Source organism: Microtus pennsylvanicus, chromosome 17 (genome assembly GCF_037038515.1).
Source record: "Microtus pennsylvanicus isolate mMicPen1 chromosome 17, mMicPen1.hap1, whole genome shotgun sequence".
In the NCBI taxonomy this organism is placed as follows: domain Eukaryota; kingdom Metazoa; phylum Chordata; class Mammalia; order Rodentia; family Cricetidae; genus Microtus; species Microtus pennsylvanicus.
This window is the reverse complement of record NC_134595.1, coordinates 3,739,533-3,754,736: the sequence shown is the minus strand read 5'-3', so window position 1 is coordinate 3,754,736 and position 15,204 is coordinate 3,739,533. Positions and strand designations below refer to the sequence as shown.

General features: G+C 45.2%; 1 pseudogene; it reads right to left on the bottom strand.

Annotated features, from left to right (window-relative positions):
* Positions 1 to 11,669: 11,669 nt before the first annotated feature.
* Positions 11,670 to 12,658, bottom strand: LOC142836748 (transformer-2 protein homolog alpha pseudogene; annotated as a pseudogene).
* Between the last annotated feature and the right edge of the window lie 2,546 nt (positions 12,659 to 15,204).

Below are 15,204 nucleotides of genomic sequence, written 5' to 3'. Positions count from 1 at the left end.
CCTGTCTGGTGTTTGTGGTATGGAATGTCTGGTGTCTCTTACACCTGTTTAAGGTATTGGCAGAACAGAGGACATGGTTAAGTTTAGAAAAAAAAAATTAGGACCAGGGAATTGAGAGGGTTGTATCTGACCTGTTTAAGGTAGACCCTTTAATTTGGCTCCCTGGAACTCACAAGAATTTTTTGGGGTTGTCAAAGCTGAGTTTTAAACAGCAGCATATTTATATCAGAATGACTGTGACAGATGGTTTTGCACAATGAAAAGTATTCTTAAACTATGGAAGGCAGTGTGTGAAAGAGATTTGATAACTTGTATTCATCCTCACACCTTTATAATTTTCAGGAACACACCTTAATAACTTGTATTTGTAATTTGCTGATATTTGTTTGGTGAGGTTGTCCTTTTAAACCAACAAAACCTCCCAGTTGTCAAACTGCATCAGAGATCTTTGAGAAGGACAAATTTTACTTGAGGAGTTATTGATTAAAAAACAACAGAGAACTTACTTGGTTGACATCTAGAGCTACTCTTAGGGTCCTCCATGGTCGCTGCTGAGGGTCGTATTTTTCCTTTGCTCTTTAGTGCAGGGCCTGCCAGGCTCCAGAAGATCCTGTGGGCTAAGAAATCTGTATGAAGACAAGCCTACCTTGACCTGAGCATCTAGGCGGTTGATTCCAGCGATTCTGTTCACTGTCTGGAGATCTTCAGTTTAGATGAAAGGCAGTTTTTCCCAGTGATTAGATCTTGGCAGTTGAAGCAAATTGTGGATAGATGTTGTTATGTACCCATTTGCCTTCTGTCTTCTTTGGAGGAAGTATAGAGTGTTGCTGCTAGGAGCCAACCTGTCTCTTTTTGTTATGAGAAGTCTTTTAATAATTAAGCATTTAAATACCATATCCCCAGATCTCTGAGCAACTGAGGGCTGTTTACCAGATATAAATGAGTTATAACTACAGTATAGAATCTGCCTGAGTCTGAGCTTGACTGTATTAGCTCTTAACAGGTAAGATTTACACTTGTAAAAGACAGAAAGAGGGAAAAACTGCTTGCAATAGAAGGTTTACGGCAGAACTGACAATAGTAGAGAACAGCTTAATATATTTTAAAGCAGGGTTGGATTAAATATACCATAGCTTTGTAAGAGACTTAAAAGTACATACCAATTTAAAACATGAGGCATTTATTTTTTAGTCTGGAATGAGATATAATGGGCAGACAATTATAACATTTAACAGTAAACATATGTTGATTTAAGTCATATGAATGCACACATACACATATTAAACAGGAATTGGATAAAGTGGATGCTCTTGGTGGGCCCTACCAAAGACATGCCACTGAGCAAAACACACATGTAACAGACTCACCAGGCAGGGAATACCTCTGTAAAGATGGCAGGATTTGGTCACCTGATCTGGCCCTAAGTAAAAATGGCAGTGAAGTCACTTGACCGCAGTTAGGATGGCAGTAAGGTCTCCTGATCTCAGTCAAAATGGTGGTAGTCATGTGTTGTATGGAGAAGCCAAATATTTTTGAGCCGTGGGAGTTTTAATATAATAACAAGGGACTTCGAGGTGTGATTCACCCTGTTGCTGAGCTGCCACACCACAAGCTGGGTGGGGAGCAAAGGCTGGAATTGAAAACAGTTGCCTCGTGGATCCAACTTATCGTGTTGGTTTCCACGGGACCAGCGGTAGCAGTGGTAGGGATAGAATAGAAGAAATGGGAACAAGAGGAAAAGAGCATTTTCAGACGGGTGGGGAAGGTGCTGCCCAGTGAAAGGAAAAGCAGGCAGAGTGTTTACAGGTGGGTGGCTGATAGTTTGAGGGTTTATTCCCCATAACTGAAAACGTGAAAACCCACAAAAACAGCCACACCACAAGGCCTACAGGAGACTGTCTCCTCTCTACAGACGGGGTGTTAATGAAGCTGACTAGCCCTGGTCTTGGTGACTTGGAAGCCAGAGAGGCCAGAGGCTGCTCTGAGTGGTCTTTCACAGTGGGGACCACTTACGAGTGGTCTAAAAGGCAAACACACTGCTCAGTGTGTGCAGTGCTAGCACGGGAGGACAACCCTGGGTCATCCAAGCATGTTTTTAGTTATGGGAAGCAACCAGAGATGAATGTCAGTGAAGGACTCAACCATAGACATGGAGGCTGTGGTTGGGGGCAAATCATGGCACCAATGCAATGGTTTAGATAAACCCGTGTGTACTTCCCAGAGTGGGAGACCACGGTGGGCCAGAGACAGATAGACATGCCATGGAGAGAGAGGGTTTGGATATAGTTTATTCAGTAAAAGGGAAGGGGGAGAGAGAGGGAGAGAGAGGGAGAGAGAGAGAAAGAGAGAGAGAGAGAAAGGGAGAGAGAGAAAGAGAGGGAGGGAGGGAGATAGAGAGAGACAGAGAGAGATAGAGAGGGAGAGAAGCCACAGCAGCAGCCACCTCTTCTGAAGAGGGATGGGCAGAGAGAGAGCTCACAGGCTGGAAGCAGAAGGAAGATCCGCTTGCCTTGGTGGCAGCGGCAGAAGAGAGGGGAATGAGCAGGGCTTGTCTCTTAAAGGGACAGGATAGACCATTACAGTTGGAGCATAGCTTCTTGTTCAGGACCAACTTTGAACATATCCCAGCCTGGACCAGTCAGCTAGATAGGAGACGCTGCAGGCAGGAGAACAAGCCTGCTAGGCCTTTGTCTCGGGTCAGCTAGAAAGGAGACGCTGCAGGCAGGAGAACAAGCCTACTAGGCCTTTGTCTCAGGCCAGAAGAAGCCATTTTTATTATTTATCTGTGGCCCCTTTCCCCTCCATCTGCCTGCCAGGGATCTGTCGAGGCCCTAGTCCCTTAGCCAAACTACATCAGACTCACATTTGTGATTTATTAGCTTTGTGATTTTGGTGAGTTAAACAACATCATTGGGACTCGGTTCTTTGAGGATTAAGTACATTAATCTTAGTGAAAGCAGAGTGCCGGGTGGGAAAAATCCTCTACGGGTCCTACTGTGATGGCTTTCTAGGCTGCTGTGGCTACCAGTAAAGCAGAATCCATGGTGTGATCTCAGTGCTTGCAGAGGAGCAAGGGAGCGGGATCTCTTTGTTGGGAGGGTTTCTGGATGCAGGCTGGATGAAGTAGCACACTGGTTAGACTTGGAAACTGCACAAGTTCCTGGTAGGTGATTAGAAGAACAGGCTGGGCAATTTCCATGGTCTGGAAGGAAGGCTTGAGGGACCTAGGAGACAAAGCAGGTAAGACAGGCCAGGACCTGACAGAAAGAGTCCCAGAGGAATAGCTGCGGCTCTTCATAGCCGTAGCATGGCCAATTAAGTCACAGGTAATTACCTGCTTAGCTAACAACATGATCAAATTCTTGGCCCAGGTCACTTAGTGGAGTGGGAGGGAAGCAGAGTCCTTCACCTGTGAAGTGTCGGGTAGAGGAGTGGCCAGACTCTAAGCACCAGTCTGTATGAAGTATTTCTTCGGGCCTGGCCATTCATGCCCAGGTTTTCCCAGTAATTGAAGTGGCGCCTCCTTTATCTTGCAGGAGAATTGTTTTGCCCTGCCTTCATCTAGAGCCTTGGAGTCTGTGCTATTTAATGCATTAAAGTGCACCCATTAAATAGGTAAGTTATGCCAGTGCCAGCAGCCTGGAACACACACGGAGGCTAAATGGGCTTTGCGTAATGTAAAAGAAGCAGCAAACCCCTTGTCTTGCACACAGTGTGTTGAAGTTGCAATACACACGGCAGTCAGGCCTCTGGGATTTAGGCGCTGCACATGGAGAAGTCAGGGGGAAAAGGGCTTTATACACTGAGAGGTTTCCAAAGGGCAACTGGGGCGGGAGAGCAAGCTATTCTAGGATGAGAGGAATGGGGATGGAAACACCGCAGCTCACAAGCTGACACAGTTCCTATACCTAGAACTAAGCAGTGAAGCTGTGACGAAGCTAGGCGCACCTGCATAGGCCTCTGCTTGTCTAGGTGAGATGCAGAGGAGGCCGCCCACCTGTGAAGACATCGATCCTTTGTTTCCTGGGCAACCCTGGATACAGCTTGCTTCATATAATGCTTCCTAGTTGGCTGAGGTCTCAGAGATGTGGCAGGCAACGTGGATGAGGCCAGGCTTTGGCACCCTGACATAGAAATTGAAAAAGGAAAGATTGGTCTCAAGTCACAGCCGATTTAAAACTCTAAGCACAGAACCAGTGGGGTTTCCAATGAGGTGTTTTGAGTGGGAGGTAATGTCACTCTTCTTTGTTCAGCTGAAGGTAGGTGGGGAAAAATCAAAGGCTTTATTTATGGTAGAAGTGGGAGCTTTGGAAGTGGAGGGACGCGAAGATGTTTTCAGGAAAGCATTAGGCTGAAGCGGTGACAGTGACTCCTGGGGAAGCACGGTGGGGAACTGCCTGACAGTGGAAGGGAAATGAGCATCCGTTTGTAGCTCGTCCCTCTACTCTCTTAGCTGCTAGCCTGCGTTTGGAGTGTGCGCCTTCTTCGCTTTGCCTCTTTGCTGATTGGCATGGATTTTTTTTTTTTTGCTAATACCAGGACAGATACATCTAGGAGAAATATAGACAAGTCAGTCTAACATGCATCCCAAGAGTCAACCATTTCCAGTGTTTAGTATCCTCTCAAGATTTCAAGTTATCTTTGTAGAAACCTTAACTCTGAATGAACTATGAACACTCAACGATATGAAGGTCACAGTGATGACGCTGGGTGAAAGGTGCCCATCAAAGTGAGTGCAGGCTTCATCTCCCCATTTGTGTAAAGCCTTGGAAAATGGAAACTTTCCTACAGCAACAGGAAGTAGACTAGTGTGGAGGCTAGGAGGAAAGGGACTTAAGAAAGAGGCATGGAGAAGGGTTAAAAAGAGAAGGAAGGAAGGATAGGCTGGCACCAAAGTGGTGAATATCTTTGCTGTCTTCACACACACACACACACACACACACACACACACACACACACACACCACACATCAAATTTTATTAAATTATATACTTCAAATATGTGTAATAAGGCCATTATGTGTAATATGCCGAAGAGGCCATTAAAAACCAAGCTTAGCCTTTTAAAAAAAATTGAGACAACCTCACCGTGTTCCCTAGCTATTCTAGGACTCTGGGGTTACAGATGTGTGTCACCATGCCCAGCTAAACATTAACTTTAATGTCAGCTGGTCACACCTGAGTCAAGACAAGGGAACACACTGGTTGGGGATAATGCAGCGTGACTTTGGGAGGCAGAAGATCAAGCTATGTGTACCACTGTGCTTGTCATGTAGAATGCCCCCCCATCCGTTTGCTGACTTCATTGTTTCCATGGAAACAAGGGAAACAGTTCATAACTCAAAAAGCAGACTCCACTGGCCTGGAACGCATAGACTTTATGGCCTGTTTCCATCTGTGTTGCTACCCACACTCCTACCCCATATACTGCCGAGAGAGGAAGCCGGCCAAGACCCTAGACCCCTAATGTGAGCTTTACTTTCCCTTCTGTTATTCATACTCTGAGAAACGGAGAAAATAGCTAATCTCAAAAGCTATTAATCTACATGTAATAGAGCAGGGGAGAAAAGTACAGGCAGAGGCATGTTCTATTTCGTGACCTTTCACCTTCTCCCTCAAATAATTAGTGAGCAGAATAAGTCAAGTAAGTCCCGTTGATAATTAGCTATGGAGATTGTCTCTTTTAGTGCTTGCTGTTAGAGGGTAGGAAGATTAAACCCCGACGATGGCTCCCTGTTTACAGTAGGCTCTGAAAGAACAGAGAAGTCACCCCAGATGTTGGTGGGGAACGAAGCGAAACTTCCTGGTGCAAGATTCTGAGAAAATAGCTGAGTTTCACTTTATTGATACAAAAAAGACAACCTTTTACAGGCAAGGCTTCAGAGCACTCAAAATGCTCAGAATTATAGAATCAAGTCATGGAGCAGGGAGGCAACACAGGATCCATGCAGGAGAACAGTGCCCCAGGTTCGAGCCAGTTGGATGTGCTGGGCGGGAGGGCATTGCTGCAGCGCTCTCGGGCAGGGCTGTAGAGCGCCCTCTGGGTGTGGTGACAGGAAGTACAAACATCCCAGGGCAGTGACCAAGAAAGGGACCCAGGGAACCACAAGCACAAGCTCGACTCATTAGTAAAACGGGGAAAGCAGAAACAGGTTTGGTCAAGAGATGAACTGAGGAGACCACAGTTTCAGAAGGGCAAAAGTCGTAACTTCCGGTTATTAGATCCGTGATGCATCACGGCATGAGCTGAGCAGGCTGGAGAGACGACTCAACAGTTAAGAACAGGAGCTGCTCTTGCGCAGCCCCAGGCTCAGTTTCCAGCGCTAACATGGCAGCTTATAACCCTCTAACTCCAGCTCCAGAGGATGCGATACCCTTATCTGGCCTCCGGGGGGCAGGGCACGCATGTGTCACTCACACGTTCATAAACAGAAAATAAATAACCAATAGTTTTACAAGAGTGGTTTTACAGAAAGTCTCGAACAATGGAAGTGCAGAGCTTGGAACTTGACGGACACATCAACAACACAACTCCCGCACCTACGGCTCGGGGATCATTGCGGAAGTCATTATCACGGCTGCCCGAACATGCCCCGATCAAGACAACAGTAGACCTGCTAATGTGGACGGTGGCAAAGCTCAGGAGACCGCAACTCTACACAAAGAACTACAGACAGATAAGGAGTGCTGAGATGGGGAGACAGTCTTCCCAGGTAAAGGTGTACCAGTCGGTGATTTAATACCAAGTGATTGGCTGAGACATACTTACATACATAGAAACATTATACAGACTGAGCAGGTTATACTTACGTGTGTAGGAATACATGCACCTATGTAAGAATAATTAATGAAAAAATAGGCAATGAATTAGAGAAAGTGAGAAAAAATAAATAGGAGGGTTTGGAAGGAGGAACAGAAAGGGGGAAATGATGTAATTACTTTATAACCTTTAAAAGAGGAATGGTAAAATGATAAGAGAGTGATTTGTACTCCAAGATTCCATGCTTCCCCACCTGAAGGTGGGGTGGAGAGCTGGGGAGATTGCTCAGTTGTTAAGAGCACTTGGATTTGGATCCAAGAACCTAGATGGGGTTCCCCAACCATCTATAACTCCAATTTCAGGGATCTGCCCTTTTCTGACCTCCTTGGGCACCAGGAATAGACATGGTACATATACAAATATGCTGACAAAACCCTCATACACATACATTAATTAATCTAAAAGTTTAAAGTAACCCCCACTAAACAAGCAAAAAAGCTAGAACTGAGGAAATGTATTCACCAGGCTCCATCTTGGAAGCATACGTACAATTTATTGGAATAGTTGCCCCGTGCACTGAGCAAGGCCATGTTGGCCTGGACACACTGTGGAGACAACAGCATTCTGCCCCACCCTAGTGGCCCAGAAGGTTGTTCTGTCTGCCCTAAGGAGAGCAACACTTGCCAATCTTCCACAAACTGCTCTTTCTGTTATCAGAATGGTCACTATCTGGCTAATGAAAAAAACTATCCGGTCCAAACATGACCCTGAGGTTTATCTGAATCGTTTGTTGCTCATCAGAGTAACATAGATCAGAAGTGAATTATATGCCAAAAGACACTTCGAATGTACCATTTATCTTCCCTGTAATTGATTCCTGTGTAGCCCAAATACCCTGCGGGGGTTTGCAGAGGGCTTAACACACTCTGCCATTATGATGACATCACCTCACATAAAGCAGCCCTCTGGATGCTCGGCAGATGACAGGGTGTCTTTGGCTTTAAGGGCTGCACACAGTGCCACATTAACTATGGATTACAAGGAACAACTGTTCCCATCGTGCCTTCCACCCCTCATTTTCCTCCAGCGCTGTCAAGCTGGTCCCACGCTTCAATCAAAATGGAATTATTTCAAAATCCATACCCAATTGATTCCTCTTGCCAGAAGAAAGTATGTAACAATACATATCCATCGACTTTCAGTTTGGGCCTGTGTTGAGATTTATCGTCTCTGGGCAAATATTGAACTGGGTGAAGTTTCGGTCAGTTGTGTCCCTCTCCGTCGATAAATCTAAGTGTTGACTTTGGGAGGAGTCAGTGGCCATGGCTTCATGGCTCTGGATCAAGTATTTGTGTAAACTGATGTTTTTAAAGGCTGCGAAGGGGAGCGGTGCCGCAAAGCCTGGTTCAAGAGTTCTCTAGGCTCATGGGTTTCAAAGATAATCCTTACGTATGTAGAAGAAAAGGTACTGTATCGCAGAGGACGCTTGTGAAAGGTGAGAGGGTGGACACATCCTTCCTCTGAGAAATAGCCTGGGAAGGAAAGGTCTCTGTCGATAAAACCATGGCAGGCGGTTATACATCATGATTGTATTAATTACATAATCATTGCAAATGGTCCTCCAGGATGTTGTCCTCTGACCCAAGGGCTGCTTTATGCAAGGCAGTTTAGCAATAATTGGTAGTTTCTCTGGACCTCTCAAACCAAGGGGGAGGGTAACCCAACCTGCTGCCAAGATAATGTCTTAAGGTGGTCAGGGGTCCATGAAGACGCTATCAAGATGATACCCAACGAGTACCTTGGATTCATTGCAAACAGCACAGTGACCACTCAGCTATGCATGTGTATTCTCTGAAACTTAGGCATGCTGTTTGGTCTTCAAGTTTTCAAATTACAAGGATGGGAGCTGCTGAGTGCCAGTTTCCTCTAGACGGAAACATCCCAGTTCTCAGAGACAGGGCTTAAAAGAGAAACTGCACAACCTGAATTGTTTCAGGAAGCCTCAGAAACTGACCACACTCCATTACGTATGTAGAAGAAAAGCTACTGTATTGCAGGGATGCAGTGGAAGGCGTGCAGGTGGACGCCAACTCTCTCTGAGGAGACTGGGCCTGTTAACACTCATGGATCAAGGCTCTCACAGGTCCCTACTCTTCCTTACTGAGCTATTGGCTACTGATCAGTTGGGGGAAGGGTGGTCGTTGTCTTTAATCTTGTGCCTATGGGCAATTCCGTCTGGCTCCAATGCACAGTTTCAAACCTAGGGTCATACAAATGTCTCTAGTTAAAACTCAGTGGGCCAGAATACAAAATGAATGTGGGAAGGGGTTTTGTGGAGGAGTGGCGACAACAGGGATGGGAGAGAGGTAAGAGAGTGGAGGGGTAAGAGTAATCAAAGTACATTATATATATGTGGATTTTTCAAAGAACAAAGTTCATGTATATTGTTTAAGAATTTCTATGTATAAGATAGAGATTAAACACCTATACTTTTCCACATGGCATGCGAAGCCCTTCATGATCCCATTTCTGCTGCATGCCCTTCTCTCCAGGAATCCAGTTTTGTCTCCTCTTTGGTATCTGCATATCTTCAGAACACCCTCTTCTTTCATAACGATGGCCAGGCTAATTTTGTCTTTGTTTGTTTGTTCCAAAAGTTTCTTCCCATGTTTCTCAGGGTGTTCTCAAACTCCTGATCCTCATGTTTCAACTTCCCACATGCTGTGATTCCAGTTGGGTACTATCATGTCCAGACTTTTTAGAAAACAATGTCTTCAGAAAGAAACTTGCTGGGTGTAGTGGAAGATGCTTGTACCCAGCACTTGGGAGGCCACACCAGGGAGAGTGAGTTTGGAACTAGTTGGAGCTACACAGTGAGACTTTGTTCCTTTAGTAACCCGTCCAGAAAGATAGACTCCATCTATTGTCTTCTTAGAAGTTTCTCCTTCTTTTTTTTCAAATTAACTTTTATTTAAAATTACACTTTCCCACATGTATTTTAGAATTCTATACTATACAATAACCCACAAAACCATAACCCAATACCAAAATTTCTAACAGCAAGTTATAAAATTTTTCTAGGTAATAAATAAAGGTTTTCCTTCAATGATTAAGGGAATACTTAAGTTTCTGTAAATTTAATATAAAAATCACACTTTAAGATCATAAGGTTTTAAAAAAAAGATCATAAGGTTTAACATGTAACTTCAAATATAACATGTTTTCTAGTGCACCCACCCACTGAGACAGTGGGGCTGATCTATTGGGAGCTCACCAAGGCCAGCTGGACTGTGACTGAAGACGCATGGGATAAAACCGGACTCTCTGGACATGGTGGACAATGAGGACTGATGAGAAGCCAAGGACAATGGCATGGGGTTTTGATCCTACTTCATGTTCTGGCTTTGTGGGAGCCTAGCCAGTTTGGATGTTCACCTTCCTAGACCTGGACGGAGGGGGAAGGACCTTGGACTTTCCACAGGGCAGGGAACCCTGACTGCTCTTTGGACTGGAGAGGGAGGGGGAGAGGAGTGGGGGGAGGGGGAGAAGGGCGGGAGGAGGGGGAGGGAAATGGGAGGCTGGGAGGAGGCAGAAATTTTTTTCAATAAAAAAATAAAAAAAAAAGAAGGTTAAAAAGCAGTTTGTCACGACTGCGGATTTCTACTAATAGGATGTGTACTACAATATCCATCACAAAAGCTTTCAAAAGATCGTTTCTTTCTTCGTAGTAGTGAGTCGATCTCCGTAAACGCAGAAAGAACCACACAGTGTAACACGGGGCTCCTTTTTTACTTAGATGTTGAACAACTTAAATGATAATTACACCATTAAGAGAGTAACAAAGGATGTAAAACGGAAACACAATTGGCCACAGATTAAATAACCAGGGTTTTGTTTTGAGGACTAGGAAGCATTAGAAGCTTGGAAATCCAGAATCAAAAAGAAAAAGGATTCCCGATAGAACCTCCCCATTGTTTCAGTGTGTGGGTGCACCCCTTGCGGTCCTGAGTTCCTTGCTCGTGCTCTCTCTGCTTCTGCTCCTGATTTGGACCTTGAGATTGCTGTCCCGTGCTCCAATGTGGGTCTCTGTCTCTGTCTCCTTTCATCGCCTGATGAAGGTTAATATTCAGGAGGATGCCTATATGTTTGTCTTTGGGTTCACCTTCTTATTTAGCTTCTCTAGGATCGCGAATTATAGGCTCAATGTCCTTTATTTATGGCTAGAAACCAAATATGAGTGAGTACATCCCATGTTCCTCTTTTTGGGTCTGGCTTACCTCACTCAGGGTAGTGTTTTCTATTTCCATCCATTTGCATGCAAAGTTCAAGAAGTATTTGTTTTTTACTGCTGAGTAGTACTTTAATATGTATATATTCCATACTTTCTTCATCCATTCTTCCATTGAAGGGCATCTAGGTTGTTTCCAGGTTCTGGCTATTACAAACAATGCTGTTATGAACATAGTTGAGCATATACTTTTTTTTTGAGCATATACTTTTGTTGTATGATAGGGCCTCTCTTGAGACAATGGGGATGTTCTATCCTGAACCCACCAAGGCCAGCTGGCCTGGATCTGAAAAAGCATGGGATAAAACCGGACTCGCTGAACATAGCGGACAATGAGGACTACTGAGAACTCAAGAACAATGGCAATGGGTTTTTGATCCTACTGCACGTACTGGCTTTGGGGGAGCCTAGGCAGTTTGGATGCTCACCTTACTAGACCTGGATGGAGGTGGGTGGTCCTTGGACTTCCCACAGGTCAGGGAACACTGATTGCTCTTCGAGCTGATGAGGGAGGGGGACTTAATTGGGGAGGGGGAGGGAAATGTTCGGCGGTGGCGGGGAGGAGGCAGAAATCTTTAATAAATAAATAAATTTAAAAAAAAAGAAAAAGGAGGGGAAAAGAGTCCTTAGCCACAGCCACTATCATTATCAATAGCGTCTTGGGCTATAGGAACGAGATCTTGACCGTGATCTATACCGACTGTAATAAGGAGAAGGCCACCTTCTTCTGTACCGGTAATTGTAATCTTCGTATCTGTCATAGCCCCGATCATATCTTCTATCATAGTAAGAATCTCGTCGTCTACCACCGCCGCCGCCTCCGCCACCTCCTTTTCCTCCTCCACCACCTCCTCCTCCACTATGAGTTGGTCTGCCCATGTAAATGCCTTGTGTAGGTGTGTGAGCTCTCTTGGTTATAGAATATCCACACGAATTCTTCTACCATCCAGCTCCATTCCATTTGCTCTTTCCATAGCCTCCTTAGAGTCATCTATCCTCTCAAAATACACGAAAGCAAACCCACGTGACCTGCCAGTTCGCTGATCATAAACTACGTTGACACCACTCAATGGTCCATATCGAGAAAATACTTCACGAAGATCTCTTTCTGTTGTGTACAAACTGAGGCCAAACACTCCCAGGCAAGTATTGGGATCTGGATTCGCCCTGCTGCCTGTATGTCTTCTGCGATTAGACATTGGAGAATGACTCGGGCTTCTTCGTCGACGGTACTCTGGCGTATAGGATCTACTTTGAGATCATCTCCTATGAGAGTGGGACCTGGACCGTCTATGAGAATGTCTCCTTGACCTTGACCTGGATTTTGATCTTGATCGAGAATGGGATTCAGAATGTTTGGAAACCCGTGATGGACTACGAGATCCTGACCTGCTCTCCGATTTTACGCGAGCAGGAGTTCCCGTTGGAGCTTCTGACTGAGAGCGAGACTCTCTGCCCTCGAAGTTGTTCTCTAGATCACTCATGTGGGCCAGGAGCTCCCGAGAACTAGACAAGAGACAAGTCTCGGCTCGAGGGCCGACGGCCTAGTGACCCGCTGTCTGGACTGTGGGGAGGAGGAAGGCGACGGCAACAACGGCCGGGGCGCTCCAGTCCCCCTAGCTCGCACGCACGAGCAAAAAATGAGAAGTTTCTCCTTCTGTGGCTAGATTTTCATTATTGACTCCTTCATTGTGTATTTTTAGTTGGTTAATTATTTTTTTTTTGCAGGACTGGGGAATGAGCTGAAGGTCTGGTATATACTATATGAGTGTTCTATCTATACTCCTAGCTTTCTATCAGACATTTGAAACATCCTATGTGTGGTTATTGATATGGTTATTGATAGTGTTCCACACACTGGGGAAGTAATGGGGAAAAACAAATGGGAGAGAGAGAGAGAGAGAGAGAGAGAGAGAGAGAGAGAGAGAGAGAGAGAGATCCTTGCTGCTGTGAGGTTTGCATTGGGCATGAGAAGCAGGATTGTATCTGCTCTGGCATCATGAACCCCATAGACAGCGGCTACATTTTTTTAAATCTATTTCTTCCCAGCACTTAGCATGGCACAGCTGTTTAACAAAGATGTTCTTAGAATGGGAGCCGATCCCAGAAGATCCGAGATGTGGTAATGGTGTGCGTACAGGAAGGTAACAGTGCTCTTATTGTCTTGACTCATTCAAGTTGGCCTGTGTAATTTATTTATTCGTTTGTTTGTTTATTTACTTCTTGCGAAAAGCTGTGGAGCTACTTAAGAATAAGTGTTTCTTTTTAAAATGAAACAAGTATGATTTTGTACATCGTTGTGGAATACTTAACGATGCTGAATTGTCCATTTTGAAGTGGCCAGGATGATCAATTTTTATAATATGGGTATTTTGTTACAAGAATAGATAAAGGAAGTGAACCTCTTCATTTCATTTGAGAAAGAAGCAGTCTCTAGCAATGCACTGTTTGGGGTGTGGCAATTCAAAGACAGATCACATGTGGGCCTTTCCTCTAGAGACTTAGTGTGTCCAGCAGGGGAGAAACGTGAGCTACAGGGCAAGGAAGAACTGTCACTTGTGCCCAGGGAGAGCTTGGCCCACAGTGCCTTGACCCCTAGGGACAGTCATTGTATTTAAACACACTGAGTACTTGGAACATTGTAGAAGACAGCCTTTTTATAGGGCCGTCGTCGTGTTTAAAAACAAATGATGGGAACATGAAGGAACGTTCCTAAGAGCAGGATTCCAAGGTGTTAGTTCAACGGTTGCCTGAGGAGCCCGGCCAAGTACGTGCTCACATGGGAAAGCCACTTGGTTTTCTGCTCATCTTGAAGCGATCAAATACTGCCTTTGCTGGCATGGCTGCGTCACACTGGCCTGACTCTTCAGAGACGGAGCAGACATGTTTAGGAGAATTGTCAGACTAATGGAAGGCTGAGAGACAAGAGGTACCAAGACCCATAGACTCCTGACCCAAGGCTAAGGGAAGGCGGGAGGCATCTCAGGGTCTGCCTGGCACTGTTCTCAGCTCAGATGGCAACCGGGGTCCTTGCTGTGGATCTGCAACGGCTCTTTCCCAGTAAACCAGATGGAGATGGCAGCACAAAAGCAGAGAGGTACAGTCGCCTGAGTGTCTACACCATGAGGGCCCAAGGAGAAAACTAGCTACAGGTCGAGGGAGGCCGACTGGCTGTGTGCGGGGGTGGGGGACGAGACATAAGCGAGTACTGTGCTTTGCTGTTCACCTCCCAGGAATGGTGATCTTACATATTTGGCTGTCTTTCTTCTGTCTTTTTAACTAAAGTCAAGGAGGATATTGGTGAAGGATGGTTACAAGACAGTTTTTCTTGTGTGAAGCAGTAGGAAGGATCCCAAGAGGATACCCTGGGTGGCGAACACTTCTATGTTCTTCTGGATGACACTGTATGACATGTCCCTTGAGGAAGACTTCGCCTTGGAAAATGATGCTTACTGTTTGAAGGGGCAGTGAATCTCTCCCTTCTTCTATAAGGGAGAATTACTTGGAAACTGACTCCCATTCATAATATTAGGATTTATGTATTTGCACGTGTGTGTATCTGAGTGTAATCATCTTTACCACATGCTCGCAGGTGCACGTGGAGGCAGGAGAGGTCCCTGGATCCTCTGGAACTGGAGTACAGGCGTTTGTGAGGGGCCTGTTGTTGGAGTGGGAACCAAAGCCAGATCCCCTAGGAGAATAGAAAAGGGTTGGGTCCTCTTTCCAGCTCCTCCCTCCACAGACTCCTATTTATTTACATAAACATACAGAGCTGCTTTTCAGAATTCCTCTGCTCTGTCTTAGGAATAGTCAGTCATGTAAGTATCTTAGAGCAAATCCTTTAAACTGCCAAAGCCTCAGTTTGCAAAGCTGTCAAATGGGCCAAGAAGATCCATTGGGCGGTTTTGGCTCTGAAATGTATTCTATTTGTTCTCTATAGATAATCCTATCCACCCAGTTATAACGCTGGTAACTTGTGTCTATAATTACAGTAATAAAGCCCCCAGAGGCTGAGACAAACACTGAGAACACCAACCGTGGGATCACTTGGAGCCAGGAAGATAATGATACGTTGTATAGATGTGTTTTGTACACACACACTGACTCTGAAAATTTGCTCGGATCTAAAGAAGGTTTAGGAGGCTCCACCTCATTGG